At 42.5% G+C, this 23,081-nt stretch overlaps 1 long non-coding RNA gene across 3 annotated transcripts; it reads left to right on the top strand.

Moving 5' to 3' along the window:
- Positions 1–29: 29 nt before the first annotated feature.
- On the top strand, positions 30–22,792 carry LOC122495071. Of its 3 annotated transcripts, none has more exons than XR_006300322.1 (4): positions 36–159; positions 7,295–7,609; positions 7,730–7,826; positions 22,716–22,792. It is a non-coding gene; the product is annotated as an uncharacterized LOC122495071 (long non-coding RNA). The 3 variants fall into 3 exon arrangements; XR_006300320.1 differs by having other exon boundaries at positions 7,295–7,620; XR_006300321.1 differs by lacking the exon at positions 22,716–22,792 and having other exon boundaries at positions 30–159; positions 7,295–7,620; positions 7,730–9,534.
- Positions 22,793–23,081: the final 289 nt, after the last annotated feature.

Raw genomic sequence — 23,081 nt, 5'->3', positions numbered from 1 at the left:
CTGTTTTAGGGCTGGGAGAAACAAGTGCTGCTGGGGCTGCAAACACAGACGTCCCGGCTGCTTTTAGCATCTCCGAAGCCCAAACCGGCTGTGACCAATATGGAGGCGACCTAACCTCCAAGCTGAGCTTTCTTTGTCTCCAGCAGGGCAGGCGCTGAGGTAAGATGGCCTCGTACATTTATACCGTTTCTTACGTGTAATGGGCGGGGCCGCCTTATAGGAGGAGCTCCCCCCAAAAAGGTGAAACTTCTCTTCCAACGGCTCTTGGAGTTGGAGAGCAGCTAAGACGCTCTTCCCTTGGGGACACTGAGGCCACCGGAGGAAGGGTCGAGAACTCCGGTGAGGGCGGAGCCATGGGAGAGGGCGAGTAGGAAGCTATTGGCTCTTACCGAAAGAAAATGTTGGAAGCAGGACTTTTTTTCTTTTTTTTTTTTTAGGATTTCAACTATTTTAAATAAATGATAATTAAGAATTTTAGCACTCTATGTTTTTGCTGCTGATATGAGAGATCCCATAGGAAATAAAAAAAATTTAGAGAGACATAATTCCCTGCCTTGTGTTAATGCTGGGCCAGATATACAGGGACTTTGTCTTAAGTAGTGTTACAAAATAAAAATTCAGGTGAGTAAATTTGAACATCTTGTTGAGTTTATTGAACGATTCATGAATCAGGCCACATCCCATCTAGCAAGTCAAAAGGAGCTCCCCGAAGTTGTACAAAATGGAAAGCTTTTATAGGAAGATGGGGCGGTGTGGGAAAGGGGCAAGAAAGTTATTAGCAAAAGAAAGGATTGTTCCAGGCAAGGTCACCTTCCTTTAGGTGGAAGAGCAGGGAGTCTTTTTAGGTGGATAACTGACCCATATGGATCACCAGGTTTGTCACTGAACACAAAGGGCACCTAGCTTGGGTGCATCAGCCAAACGATTGACCCATGTCTTTTGGTTTGAGCAAATGGATTTTACTATTTGCAGGTAGTACGGAGACAGAGATAGTCCACAAAGTTCTGTCTCTAACACAAACTTCAGGACCAATTTATACTGCTAGCGGGCAACCTTTTGGTAGGCTATTCTTGCAATTAAGAAGTGGTCACAGGAACTGAGAAAACCTTTATAAAAATTGTTCAAGCATAACTTAACAGGGGTTTGCTTAACTCCCAATTTCCCAGGAACATTTATGATTTTTTTTGTTCCCAGACATCTGCTCAATTGAATAACTTTGGTGGGTTTCCAGGAACAGGGAAGTTCTCAAGGACTCATAAAGCTGAAAAACAAACATGCTGAGAAACAGGATAGTTTATTTAATTTCTCACTGTGGTCCCTGATGAGCTAATCCCTAACTAACATAATTTCATTTTAGGGGGATGGAGAGGGCCCAAGTAACAGTTTACCTCATTGGTTCTAATCAGAAAATTCCTGATATACTGGTTAATGATGAAGTTTTGGGGTGATGATGGGGTCTGGACCCGAGGGCCAAGAAAGAATTCTTGAAGACATCTTTGGTGCAAAAAGGTGATTTTATTAAAGCATGGGACGGGACCCATGGGCACGAAGAGCTGTACAGGGGTTGTGACAAGTAACTCATTATATACCCTCAGGTTGGGAGGAGGTCAGGGATAGAGTATGTCTTTAAGGGATTTTGGAAGCAAGGTTTCCAGGACCTTGAGGGGCTAACTGTTGCTAGGGAAACACCATTTATCACTGTTTAATAAAACCTAAGTGATGAGACCCTTCAGATGCATATCGGGGACCATAAACCTGGAGCATGATTGCCAGCATATATCCTGGGTCAGTTGAGATAAAGGAAGTGGACAATGTTAAGCCGGGATCTCTTTTGCCCCCAGAAAAGAGTCATCCTTGAGGCAGCTGAGCTCGTAGAGGGAGGTCACTCTGCCTGTTTCAAGGACTTGTCAATGGGCTGTAGGCAGAAAGGGAATTTAATTTTTCATTCGCCTTAGTTTCCCCCATTACCATGGCAAGCACTTAAACCCCTTCCTTTGTTCTTGGGTGAACCAGGAGTGTCCAAGGAATATCACACAGATCCCACCTGGGGTGGGGGTGGGGGTGCTAGCTTGTACTTTATCCTTCAGCCTGCCTCATGCTCCTTCATCAATTAAGACTTAACGTTTCTACGGGAGGTTGAAACTACAGTTAAGTTAGGTAGTATTAAGCCCTGGTTTGGAGGCTTAGATAAATGACACGATTTGGGGCTTGTGGTTTTCTTTCTAACAGTGGCCTGCCCCGGATGCTGACCTGAGACAAGGATGTGAGTGTGGGCAGTTTTTTTGGCAGGTAGGGGCTAGGGAAGTGACAAAGGAGGAGTGGAACCCAATACAGAGTGTATCAAGGAGGGGATTATCCCTGTGAACAATGGGAGCTCAGTGCTGTGGGGAACTCTGGAAGACAGTGTAGATACAAGTTGTCTCGTTCAAGGGCCACTGAAGCTGAGATATTTGTACATCATTTCTCATTCCTCGTTTTTGGGTGCTACTACAAGGGCCTTAAAACTCTAGCACTTCTAGCCTGTCTCATGGGCAAGGTCTCAGGCAGAGTCTGTAGGAACTGTATGCAGAGTGTGTAAGCAGAGTTTCTGTTAGGCCCCATTTACTAATCATCTTCTTCTTCTTCTTAAGTTTATTTATTTACTTTGAGAGAGAGAGAGTGCAAGCAAGAGAGAGAGAATCCAAGCAGGCTCTGCACTGCCAGTGCAGAGACTGATGTGGGATTTGAACTCACGAACTGCAGGATCATGACTTGAGCTGAAGTCAGACACTTAACAGACTAAGCCACCCAGGTACCTCTTCTTTTCTTTTTAATGTTTATTTATTTATTTATTTTGAGAGAGAGAGAGAGAGAGAGAGAGAGAGAGAGAGAGAGAGAACACCAAGCAGAGAGAGAGGAGAGAGAATCCCAACAGACCCTGTGCTGTCAGCATGGAGCCCAATCTCAGATTATGACCTGAGCTGAAATCCAGAATCAGACTGGTTAGCCGACTGAGCCACCCAGGCACCCCTGTTTACTCAGGTTCTATATTTTGCCTGTGAATAAGCCAAAGAGGCTATGTTCCCACTTCAAGGGGGAAGCAAGAAAGCTAATCATTCTCTGGGTTTTGTCCTGCGCCCCAAACACCTGATGATATCCAATAAGAGCCAGATCCCAAACGTGTTCCAGGACATAGCTTCAAACAAACCTCTGCTGACCCTGGCATCAACACCCCCTACCGTTGGTGATTTACAGAATAACACCTATTGTTCATCAAACTCTTGCTTTGATTGGACCCTACCCTGGATTCCTGAAAGAAACTGAGTACTCTAAACCCCTTTCCAATGTAAACACTTAACCACAAGTGATGATGAGACTCATTCTCTTTTCCTTCCTGAGTCTCCCAGACGCTCTGTCTGCTATTCTCTGTTTGTCACTCACACTTTTCAGTAAACTCTGTCTTCACTTTCTCCAGCTCTCATTAGATTTCTCTCCTGCATAAAGCCAAGGACCCTCTTGGCTGGTCCTGTGGAACCGTCCTGAGTCCTCAGACCCAGCCTGCCTGCATCATACTGACAGCATTCATTTCATAGCACCCAAAGCAGTGCTCTACGTATCATAGACATTGGAATCTTTAGGAATGGTTACCTTGTCTTATGAAAATAGCTTTTTAAAAAAACATAATTCCAATTGGTCATCATACTAACTGGTGTAACAGCTGACCCCCAAAATGGCTACCTGTTGCCATTAACACCTTTGTGTAGTCCCCTTCCACATTGGACCAGGGCTGGTCTAGGAGGCTAATAAAATACAGTAGAAGTGATGGCACACCACTGCTAAGATTAAGTTATAAATGATACCTCTTCTGTCTTCAAGGTGTGGTCACTTGCTCTCTCTCTGTCTCTCTCTCTTGCTCTCTCTCTCAAATAATTTACTCTGGGAGAAGTTAGTTGTCATGTCATGAGGATGCTGACACAGCCTATGTAGAGGCCCATGTAGCAAGGAACTGAAATCTGCCAACAGCCAGGGAGGAACTGATACCCTCCCCATCCAAGTGGGTCATCTTGGGAGCAGATCCTGCAGCCCTGGTCAAACCTTGACATGCTGCAGGCCTTGCCAATAACAGACTGACTGCAACTGCATGAGAGACTCAGCACTCTAACCAGCAGCTCCCGTATTGTTGACTTTCAGAAACTGTGTGAGATACTAAATGCTTGTTTTAAGCTGTTGAGTTTGGGAGTAATTTGTTATACAGCAATAGATAACTGATGCTGTGGTAAAAATACTATAATTGATGTCTTTGGATTTCTTAAAGACGTCCTTAAACTTGTGAGATTTTTCTTTCAGATCAGAGAGGATTATTAGCATTTTCCTCTTGTCCTGCATGATGGAGCAATCATTGCTTTGCTGGAGCCAAGTTAGTGGAAGAAAGACTCTTGGAATAAGATTGCAAATTTAGATACAAAACTATTTCATGTCCTACAGGGCAATAAAAACCAAACCTTTAAGGTTATCTTTTCTGTAAAAAATCAATTTGCATCTGTAATAGACTAATAGATGAAATGCATCAATTTTTTGCAAGTGAATACCTAGCTATGCATATGCATAGTCTGAGTCCTAATTAGTAAAAAGCCAATTACACCTGTATTCCACTAAAGTAGTAGGATCTCAAACTGGTGCAATTTTATTTTATTTTTTAATTTTTTAAAACATTTTTATTTATTTTTGAGAGAGAGACAGAACATGAGTGGGGGATGGGCAGAGAGAGAGGGAGACACAGAATCCGAAGCAGGCTCCAGGCCCTGAGCTGTCAGCACAAAGCCCAACATGGGGCTCAAACCCACCAACTGTGAGATCATGACGTGAGCCAAAGTCAGACTCTTAACCTACTGAGCCACCCAGGCACCCTCAAACTGTGCAATTTTAATCCCCAGGGTACATTTGGCAATGTCTGGGGACAGTTTTGGTTGTCACCATCTGGGGGGGTGGGAGGGGAAGGATGGGCAGAATGCAACTGGCACATGGTGGGTAAAAGCCAGGGATGGATGCCCCCAACCATTCTACAATGCAGAAGACAACCTTCCACAACAAAGGATTATCTGGCCAAAAATGTGAACAGTGCTGAATTTAGAAAACCTTCACTAGAGTGGCTTATTAGACCTTGGGTCAACTTTTATTTAAAAAAAATTTTTTTTTAATGTTTATTTTTTAGAGAGAGACAGAGAGCGTGAGCGAGCACGAGTGGGGGAGGGGCAGAGAGCGATGGGGACACAGAATCCAAAGCAGGCTCCAGGCTCTGAGCTGTTAGCACAGAGCCTGGCATGGGACTCCAACTCACCAGCAGTGAGATCATGACCTGAGCCGAATTCGGACGCTTAACTGACGGAACCAGCCAAGTGTCCCAACCTTGGGTGGGTTTTTGGACCATGCTCTGGTATGACTTTGAAGAGTCACACAGGATGACATAGTAATGTTTCCTTATTTCCTAGTTTTTAAAAATAACTTTTCTTAATGCAAAATTGGCAAAATAGAAGTTAAATCTGGATAATGAGTACATAGTGATTAATCTTTTCTCTCTGTTTTTGTAAATATTTTTGTGAAAAAAAGAAAAAAACTGTAAATTCTTATCTTTAGCTTATGGTCAGTGCCATGTATGAGGGACCATGACTGAAGATCATGTTTAGATATAATGTTTAAGTCTAAAGATGTTCTTCTTTTACAACTTGGCCCCTATACTCTGCCTTTCTCTTAAGTCCAGTGCTTCTGAATTCTAGCTAAATCTTAAAGTCACTCAGAAACTTAAAAAATACCAATGATTGGGATCCATTCCCAGCAATCCTCATTTGCTTTTCCTGGGGCAAAGTTCTATTTTTCTTTCTTTTCAAGTTTACTAGATGTGGGAAATTATGGACTCACAACCTAAATCAATTAAGGAACCTCAAATTTGATTTGAGTTGGGCTGGCTAATACCTGGCAAGATGAATGAGAGTCCACACTGCAGGTGGGCATACCAATCTTATGCTTCTGCCTCCACAAATAACTTTTTAGGGATAATGACCAGCAAGCTGTCATAGATAACAAGTCATGCAAGGGAACAGAACCACATGAGCGAGACCTAGCAGAAAGAGTAGAGGGGTGCCTGGGTGGCTCAGTCGGTTAAGCATCTGAATTCAGCTCGGGTCATGATCTCATGGTCCGTGGGTTCAAACCTGTATTGGGCTGTGTGCTGACAGCTCAGAGCCTGGAGTCTCCTTTGGATTCTGTGTATTCCTCTCTCTGCACATCGCCTGCTCACGCTCTGTCTCTCTCTCTCTCTCTCTCAAAAATGACTAAACATTAAAAAAACAACAACCCCGTAGACAGTATGGTTGACCCTTGAACAGCGTATGTTTGACTGCATGGTCCACTGATCTGTGGATTTTTTTCCGATAAACACAGTGAAGTACTGCAAATGTATTTTCTCTTCGTTATAATGGTCTTAATAACATTTTCTTTTCTCTAGCTTACTTTATTCTAAAAATATAGTATTTAATACATATACAAAATATGTGTTGTTTGACTGTTTATGTTATTGTTAAGGCTTTCAGTCAATGGTATACCATTAGTAGTTAAGTTTTGGGGAATTAAGTTATATCCAGATTTTCAACTCTGATGGGGGGGTCAGCACCCCTAACACCCCCATATTGTTCAAGGGTCAACTGTGTAAGCAGATCCGTCTAAACAGAGTAGTTTTGGACTATCGATGTTGCTTTAGTTTAGCATGAGACAGACTGTGAGCAGGGGAGGGGCAGAAAGAGGGAGACACAGAATCCAGAGCAGGCTCCAGGCTCTGAGCTGTCAGCACAGAGATCAACACCAGGCTTGAACTCACAAACCATAAGATCATGACCTGAGCCAAGTTGGATGCTTAACCAACTGAGCCATGTAGATATCACCATAAGAGAAGATTTGATGAAAGTATAAAACAAAACCATGGAACCTTCCAGAGAAAAAAAAGGGCTATCAAAGGAGCAACCATTCCACCAAGAAAAAGCAAAGAGATAAGCAATTGGATATCATTTTAAAGTGAAAGAAAAATAGAATGCAGGTAACATCACTAGACAACAGGAATGAAAAGGCCAAGAGCTAAGAATGAATGATCCCATTGTATGTAAAGCATAGTGAAACCAAAAGTTATTTTGTACAAAGAAAATATCAACAGAGAAATTTATAACAATAGCATATATCCCAGAAGAAACATATATGTTGATGAGAAAAAATGATTTCAATGATAACAGAATTCTATGAATTTCATTTTGATTTTGTTTCTTCCTAGGACTTACACAAAATAAACATGCATCAGGATCCTCAAAGACAAGAAAAGATTGAGAAAACGTGGAAGGTGGCAAAGGCTAAGGAGAAATAACAACAATGTAAAGCAGATCCTGGATCAGAAAAAAAGACATTAGTGGGAAAATGGCAGAATTTCCATTAAGATCTGCAGCTCAGTTTATAATGTTGTACCACCGTGAAGTTCCTGTTCTCAATGTATCTACAATTAGTTATGTGGTTCCCTTTAGAGCAAGAGGGCTTGTGAGATGTTATAAAGACTGTACATGGCCTATTGTTGTACCTCTTCTATAATATGAAAGTGAGTTGACAGTGAGTATTCTTGTTATGTTTATATTCTTTGTTTTTGTTTTGTTTTGTTTTGCTTTATTTATTCATTCATTCATTCATTCATTCATTCATTCATTCATATCTCTGGCAGACTCCTTCAGGGACAATCACATTCACACATTCAATGAAGACTTGAGACAAGGATCCTACCGCACATCCTAGGCTCCCCTTGTCACCTCTTCAGACTGGTATGGAGGGAATGTGGCTGGTAGGTTGGGGGCAGGGATATGAAGGTCCAAGTCCCTAAGTGCTAGTGTCTACTGTAAATAGACACTCATAGGTATTGTGAGACCAGTACCTCCTTCAGACATTGAAAAAGGACCCCAATCCTGGCCTCAAACTCCAGGGGTTACCGACTCTTTGAGCACATTCCTAGAAATAGTGAAACCACCCCACCTCTTTTAGCTGTACTTGGGACTGGTCATGGAGAGTGCTGTCTCCTGACTTGGGCACCTTGGTGGGCCAGCACCTCCACAGGGCCAATTCTAAAACTTCTACCAAGGGGGGCCATGCCTCTTAGAGCACTTTCCTGGAAATGCTGCACCTGCCCTATCTTATATCACCAATTCCTTACCCCAATTCCTTTCAGATAACTGAACCTGGCTATTGAGGGTGCTACCTCCTGAGTTGGATGTAAATATGGGTGGGCTAGCAGGCACCTTACTTCTTCCACAGGAGCAAATATTCCAAGAGGCCTTCCTGGAGCCAGGACTCTTTCCAAAGTAGTTGTCCTCCTGGGAGAGTCTTGCCCCATGTGACAGGGACTGGCTGGACTTTCCTTTAAAAGATAGGTCAGCTATCTGGTGCCATTCTCCCTTTGCCCTGAATGTACGAACTAATGGAGGGGGCCACAGGAGGCCTTGGTCTGAATTCCTTGAGAACCTCTCCAAACAGGAAGGCATAGTTCTGTAAACTTAAAAGGCAGTTCCAGAAAAATAGAATGTTTGTCTTCCTAGAAGAAAGAAGATGCTCCAGGTGCTTTCTGGTTTTCCAAGAGTTCTCTGGTTTTTATCACAGACATGCCTTTTCCTTCCCCAGGCACACTCTGCCAGATAAGATTCTCAGGCCTTACCTTTCCCCAGAGTACAAGGTGCTGTCTGTCACTAAGGGTTCCTGATGGAAGACCCTACATAGTGTCCCTCTCCCACTTGCCTATTATCAACCTCTTCACTTAAAAAAATCCTCCTCAGCTTTCTGCCTGTACAAGAGTTTTCTTCCTCTTGCAGAGAAGTGGGAAAGCCATGATATTGGACAGTATTTAGTGGAGGAAGAATTGAAGACTATATAGAACCAGTTGAGAATTTATCCTCCATCTTCTCCAGTGACCTGGTTTCAAAAATTAGGCAAGGTAGGACCTGCTTTTCTTAGGTGTGATATGACCAGGATTTTGCTTTGCCAAGTCCCATTGATGGCTTTTGATGGTTAGTTTGGATTAGGAGGCAGGGCTTTATGGAGACAAGATAGTTAAAATTGTAGTGAGGACAAAGTATGAGTTGAAGTTTCCCCACCTGAGTTGGTTTCTGGGCAATGACAGCCTGATGTGCTTCATGGAAAGATACAGTATGGATAGCTTGCCTAACAGCCTGATGTCCGCACTTTGATTCTAGCTGAGATGGACTCCTAGCTGAGATCTATACCGCTATTGGACATGTGGGCTACTAACTTCAAAAAATTGTGTCAGGGGTTGTGCGCCCTGACAATGGTGATTGGGGGATGAAGTGGTTATAATCACTGTGGAAAGGAACACAATGGGAAAGAAATGTTTTCTTCCTGGCTCTGTGGCTTTTGCAAAGAGTTACCTGAAAGGCTTTCCAGGTTCTGCCCCTTCCCTGTGTTGGAGCTTCCATTATGGCAGCACTCTACCTCTATGTTTGTAAAAAATCATCATACACTTAAGGAGTAGCAGTGTGCTTTGTTTGAGTGAATTATGTTTGAATGAAATTCTGAGTGAAAGTTTACTGATACAGGGGAAGTACAAATATAAAGTCAGTCATAAGTGAAAGACACAGAAAAGCAGTGGTCAACTGGACAGGAAATGGAATCTCTTTTATGAGTTTAAAAACAAGAAAATAGGGGCGCCTGGGTGGCGCAGTCGGTTAAGCGTCCGACTTCAGCCAGGTCACGATCTCGCAGTCCGTGAGTTCGAGCCCCGCGTCGGGCTCTGGGCTGATGGCTCAGAGCCTGGAGCCTGTTTCCGATTCTGTGTCTCCCTCTCTCTCTGCCCCTCCCCCGTTCATGCTCTGTCTCTCTCTGTCCCAAAAATAAATAAACATTGAAAAAAAAATTTAAAAACAAGAAAATAAACCAAGGAAATGAGAAAAAGATGCTCACAACTGAAAACAACAAAAGAAATGGCCTGAGCAGACAGGTTTAAGAACAAGTGGACATAGGAGAAGGAAAAGTGAACTCCCTGGAATATAACACGGACTATAGAGGAGGAGAGAAAGGGTAATAATGCTGCCCATAGGTCTTCCAGAATCCAGGCTCTTTCTTCAGTGGCTATCCTCCTGACATATTCTTGACCTCAGTGTCAGGAACAGCCAGCCTCCCTTTGACAAAGCTGGCAAGTCCTATGGAGCTCCTGTCCCTCTGCCTTGTATCTGTAGTCTCAGAGGAGGGCTTCGTCTGAATTCCTGTAGTCTGGGGCATCTAGTCTCCTGATACCTTTCTTATTCTCTAGTCCCAAGACCAGTACCCCTGGAAACAATAGCTTGGCCTACCTGAAGGCTGAGGTCCAGAGAAGGGAGTGGGATTTGCCTACCCAGTGGGTTTCCCAATCCGTATGTGGCCACCTAGTGTGGCCACATTTATTTAGCAAGTCTTTCATGGCCCTTTGTCTTTACAAGGATTTTTCCTCCTCCTGGAGGGAAAGTCTCAAACTGTGATAGGAGACAGTATTTTGTGGAGGAAGAAAAGTAGGCCTGGTTGGTAGTTTTGATGTCCTCTCCAGACCCCTGTTGACAGACTGGGCCTGGTTGGAGCCACTTGTTTCAGTCAGGAATACAGTCCAGTGTGGCGGTTGGCTGTCTGGGGGTGCAGTGTTTGGGGTGAGAGACAGTGGTTTTTGAAGAGAGAAAGAATCCAACACCATACAAAGAATGACGTATGTTTGGAGATTGGCCTGCCTGACTTTGTTTTGGGTCAAGACACTATGTGTGAGTCTTAGAGCTGACTCTGGTTCAGGAGAGCTTGAGGGTAAGGTGCCTGGAGTGTGGACTTGGATCATGGCTGTGTCTGAGTCTCAGTTCAGGCATACACCACTAGAGGCCACCACTGACTGGAATCCTGCATGTCGGGACATCAGCACCTCCATGGTGATGATACCCACAAAAGGCTTCTAGCAGTTCTCTAGAGAACCCTGAGGAAAAAGAAGCAGTTTCTTCTAGTCCCCAGTGATTTTTCACTCATAGTTTCCTCAGAGACTTTCTGGGTTCCATCCCCTCCAGTGTTTGAGGTTCTGGTGACAGCAGCAAACCGCCTCCAAGGACATCTGCCAAATGTTGTCAGACACCAAATGGAAAGGCAGTGCATTTTGTTTGATGTGAATTATGCTCAAAGACAGTTCCTTGGTAGGGGCAGGGGAGGTAGGGACATATATTCAGTCACAGAAGAGAAATGCTCAGGCTGGACAGGAAATGAAATCTCTTCTAGGAGTTTAAAAACAACACAAAAACCAGGAGAAAAGAAAAAAAAAAGTTTTGCCCATGACATACAAAAAATGTAAGTGATGACCTCAGCAGAATAGTTTCAGAAGGAAAAATGAACCCACTGGAATATAACACGTCCCCTATAGGAGGAGGAGGGAATAATGGAAATTGCTGAGGAGCAAACACAGGCACAGAGAACAGAAAGATCAAGTTGAATAGGTGTAGAATTGGGATCCAGCAAGGGAAGATGGAGGAAGAAAGTGTATGTCTGAGGCAGTATTTGGATACTGCAAGACTGACAGTGACCCCAAGCCATGCTTGGGCAGCAAGAAGAAGCCCCGGAAGGCTCACAATCAAGAATTTCAAATCCAGGACCACAAGAAGAAACATGGCTGGTGCCAACCCCAAATCAGACAAGATTGCAGTGGGTGGGGAAAAAAAAGAAAAGAAAAAAAAAAAAAAAAAGAAAAGAAAAGAAAGCACATTCCAAGTAGCAACGCTCCTCTGGAAAACACCCCTCCCACCTCCACTTCTACTCCCCCAAACTCAAACGGGGACCGGCTTCCCAGTAAGGAGTGGAAGCCAGAAGATGAAATGCTGGTAGGCCAAAACAGCTAAACTGGAAGTGGATCAGTGGTAAATTTGCCATCAAGTCAGCCACGGAGTGGATCATACCCTTCTCATGTGACTTGCCTCCTGTGGATCATGGCACAATGGTTAGGTGATATACATGAATTTTGGGAAGGGGGGTGAGGTGGGGCCTTAAAGAGTGAAGAGCACCTTCTTTGACCTCTTTCCTCAAAGTCTGAAAGGCATTCCGGAGCAGGTCTTTTTGTATTCTTGTGTTTGGAAAGGTGCCTTTTAGGATGGAGAGGGGCTTCCTACAACTGCTGGTCTGAAGCCATTGCCAGGTCAGGCACACCTTAAGAAAACCAAGAACAAATGAGGAGGAAAAAAAATCACACTCAGCTACACAGCCAAACACAGCAAAAACAGCTACAAGGTCACTAGGAAGAATGGGGACTGTAAGCATCCCTAAGCCTAGATGACAAATCCCATCCCTCCACCCATACTGCGCAGCTCATTGGCTTCCGGCTGGCTCTGGCTCCTGCGAGGGAGCAACTGAAGCCTGCGAGGGAGCAAATTGGCCTGGAAGCACACAGGGGTAGTCCCATCTCAGGGTCAGAGGGCAGACCCCTTCCAGAATCATCCCAGGCACACTCGCAAGGGAAGGGATACCAACGCTACTGTTCTCATCCTGCTTGGTCAGTCTAGCTTGGCCCTCCCTCGCTCCCTCTCTTCTTTCCTCCCTCCCTCCCATCTTTCCATCCGCTGGACCCACTAGAAGACAGAGGACAGCCACAGCCTGTGCCTCAGTCTGTCCAACACTACCGCCAGAGGGCGCCCCCGCCCCCTACAGTTTCCGCCCTTCGTTTAGGAATGGTGGTGGTTCCGGGTGAAGCTGGCAATATCTGTTGCCCGCACTTGTGCAGTTGGAGGGCGGGCCTCAACCCCGAGTTGCTGGGCTCCTGGAGCGTTGTGGGCGGTGGGGAGGGGGTGAAAGAGGAGGGTGTAACCCGGGAGGTGGGGAGGGTGAGCCTGCTTTACTCTCCTCGGTTCCCCTAGATCATGGGCCTCTGGATCACAGCCGTAGCCACCACTACGGCCATGCCGGCCAGATTTGATGACCAGATACAGACACTACAGACTGCATACACTATGGACCGAAATCCAAATGGAGCGGATAGGAATGGGATCTGATGTGAGGCCAGGTGGGGTGGGGATGATATCTGGTGAGTGAGGTAATAAAGATCCCATAGCCTTGTCACCTGAAAATCCATTTTCCCTGAGACCTAGATGTGGGTGGAGGAGTCCCATGCCCTGGCACCACACATCGGAGCTTCTGCCTCTCCCAGTGCCTTTCAGGAATCCCTTTCTGCAGGTCTGCAACCCCACTGCCCCCCACCCCCTGGAAAAACACCCTCTTCCCTAGTGTACATAGGCCCAGCTGTGGAGGGGCTCCCTCCCTGGTGGGGCACACCAGTTACTTAGCACCTGCCTCCTTGGACAGGGGGGATGGTGCTTCCCAGAAGCATTCCAGGACCCAGGGCTCTTTCCTCAGTGGCTGGCCGCTGACGGATTCTTGAACCCCTCTGTCAAAGACAGTCAGCCTCCCCTTGACAAAGCAAATAAGTCCTGTGGTGCATCTGTAGACCCAGGGGAGGGCCTGAGTTACTTCTGGCCCTGGTGTCTAGTCTCCTGATGACTTTCTTGTCCCCTCGTGTATTTCTCCTAAGATGAGTGCCATAGAAAGCAGGAAAGCACAGCTTGGGCCTGCATGAATGCTGAGGTCCACAGAAGAGGGTGGGATTTGCCTGCCCAGTGAGTTCCCGTGGCCTACCTGGTGTGGCCATATTCATTTGGCAAGTCTTTCATGGCCTTCTGTCTTAACAGAGATTTTTCCTTGCAAGTTATTACACATGCTGTTTATTTTTCACTTGATTTTTGTTTTTCTTACATGTGCTTTCCTTCTCCATGTATGTTTTCCCTGATAGAGATGTTCATGGGCCTTTTATTTTCATTGATTGATGGCAGCCCATGGCAGTGAGAGAGCATTGGTAAATTCAGACCCTTCCCAATGCCCCTTTTCCTCCGACCTAGTATATACATAGGCATGTGGTAAGTCTTGGTTTGTCCACATTTTAGTGGAGTTTCTTTCTCTGTAGGAAATAGTAAACCTTTATTTTACATATTATCTGCTGGGGGAAGAATTAAGCTTAGATAGAATTAGATTCCATTTATAGTTGATCTTGAAAGATGTATTTTTAAAACAAAGCAAGGTAGAAGGCATTGGTTCTAGTCATTAGGTGAGCAGAACTTGCACTAAGAGAATATCAGGCATAGGTATTGACTATTTTTTAACATAGAATTTTATTTTATTTCACTTTTTTTTAACGTTTATTTATTAATGAGAGACAGACACAGAGCCTGAGCAGGGGAGGGGTAGAGAGAGGGGGAGACATAGAATCTGAAGTAGGCTCCAGGCTCTGAGCTGTCAGCACAGAGCCCGACACAGGGCTCAAGCTCACAAACTGTGAGATCATGACCTGAGCCAAAGTTAATTGCTTAAACAACTAAGCCACCCAGGCGCCCCCTATTTCACTTTTTAAAGTTTATTTATTTATTTTGAGAGAGACAGAGACAGCACAAGTGGGGAAGGGGCAGAGAGAGAGAGAGGGAGAGAGAATCCCAAGCAGGCTCTATGCTGCCAACATAGAGCCCGACATGGGGCTCGAACTCACGAAACTGTGAGATCATGACCTGAGCCAAAACCAAGTCAGAGGCTTGCCCAATTGAGCCACCCAGGCACTCCTGTAACAGAGGACTTTAGATTAAGAGAATATAGTAATGAGAACTGTGTTGAAGCCTTTGAAATCTAACTGTGTCAGTTTGTGTCAGATGAAACTCTTATGTGCCTTTGGGAGATAGCACAACTTGATGGTTAATAGTCTGACTCTGGAATTTTATTCTGGGTCTTAATTCTAACTTGGTCATTTGCCATCTGTGGGCACTTGGGCCATTCACTGAAATTCTCTATAGAACTGTTTTGTCATTTCTAGAATGGTGGTTTGGTAGTAAAGTGTTCAAGTTTACCTAGAAAGAGGTATTTTTTTTTTCTCCTTAGCTCCTACTTATTTTTACCTCTTTGGAATATTTTGCCTGGTAAATGTCTTTGTTTACGAGCGGCTTTGTGTTAGGCAGGGATTAACAAGGTTATTTGGAGTACAGGCCTTAGGCCAAGCCAAATAATAACAACTAATTTACATAGAGGCTTTGGGTCACACTAACAATGTGATTCAGGGTCTAGGCGTTTGGTCACATAACTGTCAACATCCAGAGGGTCTGTAAACATAGGCAATATTTTTATTTAGTAGGCAACATACAGACAATCATCTATGGAGTTTTAAGAAAGACTGATACCAATGCTCAAGTGAGCTTCTTTATATTTTTTAATTTATTTAATTTATTTAATTCAAGTTAGTTAACATACAGTGTAGTATTGGTTTCAGGAGTAGAACCCAGTGATTCATCACTTCCATATAACACCCAGTGCTCATCCCAACAAGTGCCCTCTTTAATGCCCACTGCCCATTTAGCCCTACCCCCTACCCACCTCCCCTCCAGCAACCCTCAGTTTGTTGCTATAATTAAGAGTGTCTTATGGTTTGCCTCCCTCTCTGTTTTTATCTTATTTTTCCTTCCCTTCCCCTGTGTTCATCTGTTGTGTTTCTTAAATTCCACATGTGAGTGAAATCATATGATATTTGTCTTTCTCTGACTGACTTATTTCGCTTAGCATACATAATACATTATAGTTCCATCCATGTTGTTGCAAATGCCAAGATTTCATTCTTTTTGATGGCCGAGTAATATTCCATTGTATATATCTACCACATCTTGTTTATCCATTTGTCAGTCAATGGACATTTGGGCTTTTTCCATAATTTGGCTATTGTTGATAATAACACTGCTAAAAACATTAGGGTGCATGTGCCCCTTCGAATCGGCAATTTTTTAAGTCTTTTGGATAGATACCTAGTAGTGCAATTGCTGGGTTGTAGGGTAGTTCTATTTTTAACTTTTTGAGGACTCTCCACACTGTTTTCCAGAGTGGCTGCACCAGTTTGCATTCCCACCAAAGGCATAACAGGATTCCCCTTTCTCCACATCCTCACCAATAGCTGTTGTTTCCTGAGTTGTTAATTTTAGCCATTCTGACCAGTATGAGGTGGTATCTCATTGTGGTTTTGATTTGTATTCCCTGATGATGAGTGATGTTGACCATCATTTCATGTATCTGTTAGCCCTCTGGATGTCTTCTTTGGAAAAGCGTTCATGTGTTCTGCCCATTTCTTCACTGGGTTATTTGGGGTTTTTTTTTTTTTTTGAGTGTTGAGTTTGATAATTCTAAATTTCTTCTTTAATTTCCTGGTTAACCCATTCATTCTTTAGTAGGATGTTCTTTAACCTCCAAGTATTTGGGGGCTTTCCGAATTTTTTTCTTATAGTTGATTTCAGTTTCATAGCATCTGAAAATGCTACGAAAATAGCATTTTGTTATCTGAAAATATGCATGGTATAATCTTGATCTTTTTGTACCTGTTGAGGGCTGATATGTGACCCAGTATGTGATCTATTCTGGAGAATGTTCCATATGCGTTCAAGAAGAATGTGTATTCTGCTCCCTTAGGATGAAATGTTCTGAATATATCTGTTAAGTCCATCTGGTCCAGTGTGTCATTCAAAGCCATTGTTTCCTTGTTGATTTTCTGCTTAGATGATCTGTCCATTGTTGTAAGTGGGGTATTAAAATCTCCTATTATGGTATTATCATCAATGAGTTTTCTTTATGTTTGTGATTAATTGATTCACATATTTGGGTGTTCCAAGTTGGGGCATAAATATTTACAATTGTTAGGTCTTCTTGATGGAAAGACCCCTTAATTATGATATAATGCCCTACTTCATCTCTTGTTACAGTCTATGTTTTTAAATCTGGTTTGTCTGATATAGTATGGCTATTCTGGCCTTCTTTTCATCCCCATTAGCATGAAAGATGGTTCTCTATCCCTTCACTTTCAATCTGTAGGTGTCTTTAAGTCTAAAATGAGTCTCTTGTAGGGGCGCCTGGTGGCTCAATCGTTAAGCGTCCAACTTTGGCTCAGGTCATGATCTCAAGGTTTGTGAGTTCAAACCCTACATCGGGCTCTGTGCTGACCGGTCAGAGCCTGGAGTCTGCTTTGGATTCTGTGTCTCCCTCTCTCTCTGCCCTTCCCCTGCTAATGCTCTGTCTCTCAAAAATAAATAAACATTAAATAAATAAATAAAATGAGTCTCTTGTAGGCAACATATAGATGAATCTTGTTTTTTTTATCCATTCTGATACCATATGTCTTTTGATTGGAACATTTAGTCTATTTACATTCAGAATGATTACTGAAAGACATGAATTTAGTGCCAGTGTGTTACCTGTAGAGTTGGTGTGTCTGGTAATGTTCTCTGGTTCTTTGTAGTCTTTGTTGCTTTGGTCTTTTTTTTTTTTTTCCACTCAGAGAGACAACCCCCCCCCCCCTTAAATTTCTTGTGGGGCTGGTTTAGTGGTTTAGTGGTTGAATGGTTTAGTGGTCACAAACTCCTTTAGTTTTGTTTGTCTGGGAAACTCTCCTATACTGAATGACAGCCTTGCTGGATAAAGAATTCTTGGCTGTATATTTTTCCTATTCAGCACATTGAGTATTTCCTGCCATTCCCTTCTGGCCTGCCAAGTTTCAGTGGACAGGTCTGCTGTTAACCTTATTATGTTCCATTCTTGTAGGTTAAGCACCTTTTGTCCCTAGCTGTTTTCAGAATTCTCTCTTTATTTTTGTATTTTGCAAGTTTCACTATGATATGTCATGGTGTTGAATTGTTTTTGTTGATTTTGAGGGGAGTTCTCTGTGCCTCTTGGATTTGAATGCCTGTTTCCTTCCCCAGATTAGAGAAGTTCTCAGCTATCATTTGTTCAAATAAACCTTCTGCCCCCTTTTCCCCTTTCTTCTTCTGGGACTCCCTATGATATGGATATTGTTTTGTTTCATGGAATCACTTAATTCTCTAAGTCTCCCCTCATGATCTAATAATTTCCTTTCCCTCTTTTTCAGCTTCATTATTTTCCATAATTTTATCTCTATATCACCTATTCTCTCCTCTGCTTCTTCAGTCCTCATTGTCACTGTATCCAGTTTGTTTTGTATCTCAGTTACAGCACTTTTTATTTCATCCTGACTAGTTCTTAGGTCTTTGATCTCTGCGGCAAGGATTTTTCTGGTGTCTTCTATGCTTTTTTCAAGCCCAGTTAGTAATCTAATGACTATTGTCCTAAATTATTGTTCGGATATATTGCTTGTGTCTATTTTGAGCAATTCTCTGGCTGTGATTTCCTCCTGATTTTTCTTTTGGGGAGAATTCTTCCATCTTGTCATTTTGGCTAAGTTTCTGTCTTTTGTGTGCTTTAAAATGTTTTGTGTTTCCTGAACCTGAGAGTACTGCTGTATTAAAAAGGGGTCATACCCTGTCCAGGGCCTGGCACTTCATGAAGTGTTTCTGGTGTATGTTGTGTATACTCTGTTGTTGCGTTTTGGCTGCTCTTTCCTACTGGTCAGTCCTCTGCAGAGTTCCTCCATGCTTCCTGTGGTGGAGTGTTTGGACCTTTAACTAGGTCCAAACCTTTGATTTGTTTGTTCAAGTAACCTTGATAAAAACGGGGGAGGGAGAAAAAGCCTGATCTCAAAAAAAAAAAAAAAAAAAGAAAAGAAAAGGAAAGGGTACAACAAACCAAACAGAGAATCAAAAAACTGTAAGGCTGATTCCAAAGAAAAAGAAAGGAAAAGAAAAGGAAAAAAAGAAGGAAGGAAAAAGAAAGAATTTTAAAAACTCTGATCCAAAAAAAGAGAAAAGGTAATAAAAAAAACAAAACGAGAAACTACGAGCCTGATTAAACTCATTAAATAGCAGCTCTCCATTCTGCCCTCCCCCCAATCTCTGGCAACCTCTATTCTAGTTGCAGTCTCTATAACAGATACCTCATTTAAGTGCAATTATACAGTATTTGTCTTTTTGTGACTGGCTTATTTCACTTAGCATGATGTCTGTAACTTTTCCCCATGTTGTATGTAGCACGTGTCAGAATTTCCTTCCTTTTTAAGGCTGAATAATTCTATTGTATGTGTATACCACATTTTGTTCTATTTACCTGGCAATAGACACTTGGACTGCTTCCACCTTTGGCTGTTGTAAATAATGCTGCTATGAAAATGGGTGTACAAAAATTTCTTTGAACACTCTCTTCAGTTATTTTGGATATATACCCAGAAGTGGAATGGCTGGACAATATGGTGATTCTATTTTTAATTTTTTGAAGAATCACCATACTGTTTTCCATTGCATCTGTACCATTTTACATTGCCAACAGTGCATAAGGATCCCAAAATCTAAATATCCTCACCAATACTTGTTATTTTGTTTTTCTTTTCTTTTTGATAGTAGCCATTCTAATAGGTGTAAGGTAGTATATCTCATCGTGATTTTGATTTGCATTTCCCTGGTCAGTGATATTGAGCATCTTTTTATATTCTTATTGACCATTTATATATCTTCTTTAGAGAAATGTCTATTCAAGTCCTTTGCTCATTTTAAAAGTGGGTTGTTTGGGGTTATTGTGGTTGAGTGGTAGGAGTTCTTCATATATTCTGGATATTAACCTCTTATCAGGTATATGATTTGCAAATATTTTCTCCCATTCTATGGGTTGCCTTTTCACTCTGTTGATTGTGTCCTTTGATGCACAGTTTAAACTTTTTATGTAATATAATTTATTTTTCCTCTTATTGCTTGTACTTTTGGTATCATATCCAAGAAATGATTTCCAGATTCAATGTCATGAACCCTTCCCCTATGTTGTCTTCTAATAATTTTATAGTTTTACACTCTTACACTTAGGTCTTTGATCCATATTGAATTAATAGTTTTATACTGTGTAAGGTAAGGGTCCAACTTCATTCTTTCACATGTGAATATTCAATTTTCCCAGTCCCAAATTAAATTCCCCAAATCCAATTTTCAATTGTTTGTTGAAAAGATTGTTGTTTCCCCCATGGAATGGTCTTGCAGCCTTGTCAAAGATCAACTATACTGCAAGGTAATTTTCTGGGCTTCTTATTCTTTTTTACTGGTCTGTATGTCCATCTTAATGTCAGTACGACACTGTTTTGATTACTGTAGCTTTGTAGTAGGTTTGAAATCAGGGTGAGACCTCTAACTTTGTTCTTTTTTTTTTCAAGAGTTTTTTGGGGGGCATTCAGGGTCCCTTAAGATTCCATATGAATTTTAGGATGGATTTTTCTATTTTTACAAAAAATGTTACTGGAATTTTGATAGTGATTGCATTGAAGCCACAAGGGCCAGTTCAACTACAACGCTGGTTCCAAAAAGGGAACCTGAGCCCAGGTAAGTACCTCCAGCCATTTATAGCATCATTATTGATAGGTTGAGACTGGCGCAAAATAGTATTCTGTATATGTCTGTTAGGTTCAGCTGGTTTATAGTGTTAATCAAGTCCTCTGTTTCCTTACTGACTTTCTATCTGGCTCTTCTATCATTACTGAAAGTGGGAACTGAAGTCTACTATTATTGTAGAGCTGTGTATTTCTTCAGTTCTATCAATGTTTGCTTCATAGATTTAGGACCTCTGATATTTGTTGTATATATGCTCATAATTGTATGTCATCTTAATTGACCCTTTTATCATTATATAATGTCTTTTTTTTGTCTCTCGTAAGAATTTTTGAGCTAAAGTCCACATTAGCATAGCTACTCCTGCTGTCTCTTGGCTACTATCTACCTGGAATATCTTTTCCTATACTTTCACTTTCAACTTATATATGTCCTTAGAGGTTTTCAATCTTTTATAGATGGCATATAGTTGAATATTGATTTTTATTTTTATTTTTTAATTTCTTAAAAGCTTATTTTGAGAGAGAGAGAGAGAGAGAGAGAATATCCCATGCAGCCTCCATGCTGTCAGCATGGACCCTGACCCAGGACTCAGTCTCACAAACCGTGAGATCATGACCTGAGCCAAAACCAAGAGTCAGTCTTTTATTTATTTTTTTTTTAATTTTTTTCAACGTTTTTAATTTATTTTTGGGACAGAGAGAGACAGAGCATGAACGGGGGAGGGGCAGAGAGAGAGGGAGACACAGAATCGGAAACAGGCTCCAGGCTCCGAGCCATCAGCCCAGAGCCTGACGCGGGGCTCGAACTCACGGACCGGGAGATCGTGACCTGGCCGAAGTTGGACGCCTAACCGACTGCGCCACCCAGGCGCCCCAAGAGTCAGTCTTTTAAATGACTAAGCCACCCAGGCACCCCTGAATCCTGAGTTTTAAAAACCCATCCTGTCAATCTGTATCTTTTGATTGGCAGTTTAATCAATTTACATTTAAACTAATGTAAGGACTTACTTTTGCCAAATTGTTATTTTGTCACAGACTTTGAGTCGGAGTTCCCTCTTGTCCAGCAAGAGAGTGGATGCAGAATTGAATACAAGAGAGGCTAATGTCCGGGAGGAGACGAGAGCCCCAAGTAAGGGTCCTTGCTCCATATTTATTAGGATCAGAAGGCTTACAAACATGATGGACATGCAGAAAGAGACAATAAAACACTAACCATTAATTCATGTGTGTGAGAGAAAGGGGGTTTCAAAGGTACATGGTGTTAGGGGTTTGGGTCAATACAAATCTAAGTCCCAGTGCTGAGCAGATGGCCGTTTACTGCAGCCACCAGGCACTGTGTCTGTTTATCTTAACTTGTCTAGGGGCTAACCCTGCTGCCTCAGGGTTAACAAGGCATTTTTCTTGCTAATTAGCTCTGGACGTTTTTACCCTGCTGCAGGGGCTTTCTGCTTCTACCTGTTCACAGACACTTCCATCTTGTGGAAGTGACTTTCCGCTCTATGCTTTCTACACTGGTGGCACTTTCTCCCTGTGCTGGCTTTCCACCCTAAGCCTTGTTAACCCATTGGTGAAAGCTCAGCGAATTCTTAAGCTTATTCCTCACATTATTTGTTTCTGTAGGTCTTAAAATTTTTTGTCTTTCATTTCCTCCATTCCTTCCTTTGAGTTTGGCTTTAAATGTAGAACACTGAAAGCAGCTGTTTTTGCACATCCTTGGGATACTCTTGGGAAACATGGTACTAAAGAATGTGAGTACAAGTCAAAAACTATTCAGGATTACCCATGTTTCCTTCCGCTTTAGAGGAGAGCTCAGAGGGGGGAAGAATCGCAGGCTCACTGGGAGGTGTAAACCACCACAAGCCCAGTCAGCAGTTGTGGTTTGAGGGATGAAAGTCATCTGACCAGGCTCCATGTTGCCCCAGAGCAGTTGTCCTCTGTGGTATCCTCAGCACATGGCATAGTACATGGCACACAATATGAATTCAATAAGAATTTGGTAGGTGAATAGAGAAATTCCACCAATGGCTCTGTCTGTAGGCTTCATCTAGTGACTAGCACACAGTAGGAGCTCAATAAATAGCAACTGCTATGGGCAGTTGAGATGGTAGAGTGGTTAAGTCTCTGATATTTGGAATAAAAGAAATCACAGCAACTCCACTTATGTGCTATTGGGGCTGAGTAGGTCACATAACCTCTCTGAGATTCAATTTCCTCATGTAGGATGAGAATTTACATCATGGGGTCCAGTGGGGGTTAAAGAAGCTAATCCATGAAGAGCCTAGTATATGCTGAGTGCCCAGCAAGTTATAGCTATTGAAATTAATATCATTACCAAAATGTTAAGTAACTCTGGTAAACACTGCTGTTTTCATTCCAGGATTTGCAAAACAAGGACTGAGCAGATCACCTCCACATTTCTTCCACGCTACAATTCTATGAATTGGAAGTGGTGAGATTTTGTTTTTTCTTTCTTTCTTTCTTTCTTTCTTTCTTTCTTTCTTTCTTTCTTTCTTTCTTTTCTTCTCTCTCTCTCCTTCCCTCTCTTTCTCTTTTGCAACAGGGGTTGGAATATAAATGTCACAGAGAATTTTGGAAGATAAAGTTTTGAAAAGCCATAGAAACGTTCAAAGAGAGGCCAGGAAGATGACCTGTATGTGTGCTAGGTCTTCCCAGAGAGTAAGATCAGATGAAGTTCCTTTAACAGTCACCCAGACTCCTGGGTGCCCACGTCCCTATCAGCTTT

Source organism: Prionailurus bengalensis, chromosome E2 (genome assembly GCF_016509475.1).
Source record: "Prionailurus bengalensis isolate Pbe53 chromosome E2, Fcat_Pben_1.1_paternal_pri, whole genome shotgun sequence".
NCBI classification, from domain to species: domain Eukaryota; kingdom Metazoa; phylum Chordata; class Mammalia; order Carnivora; family Felidae; genus Prionailurus; species Prionailurus bengalensis.
The sequence above is the reverse complement of the archived record's forward strand: the minus strand, read 5'-3'. Positions and strand labels throughout refer to the sequence as shown.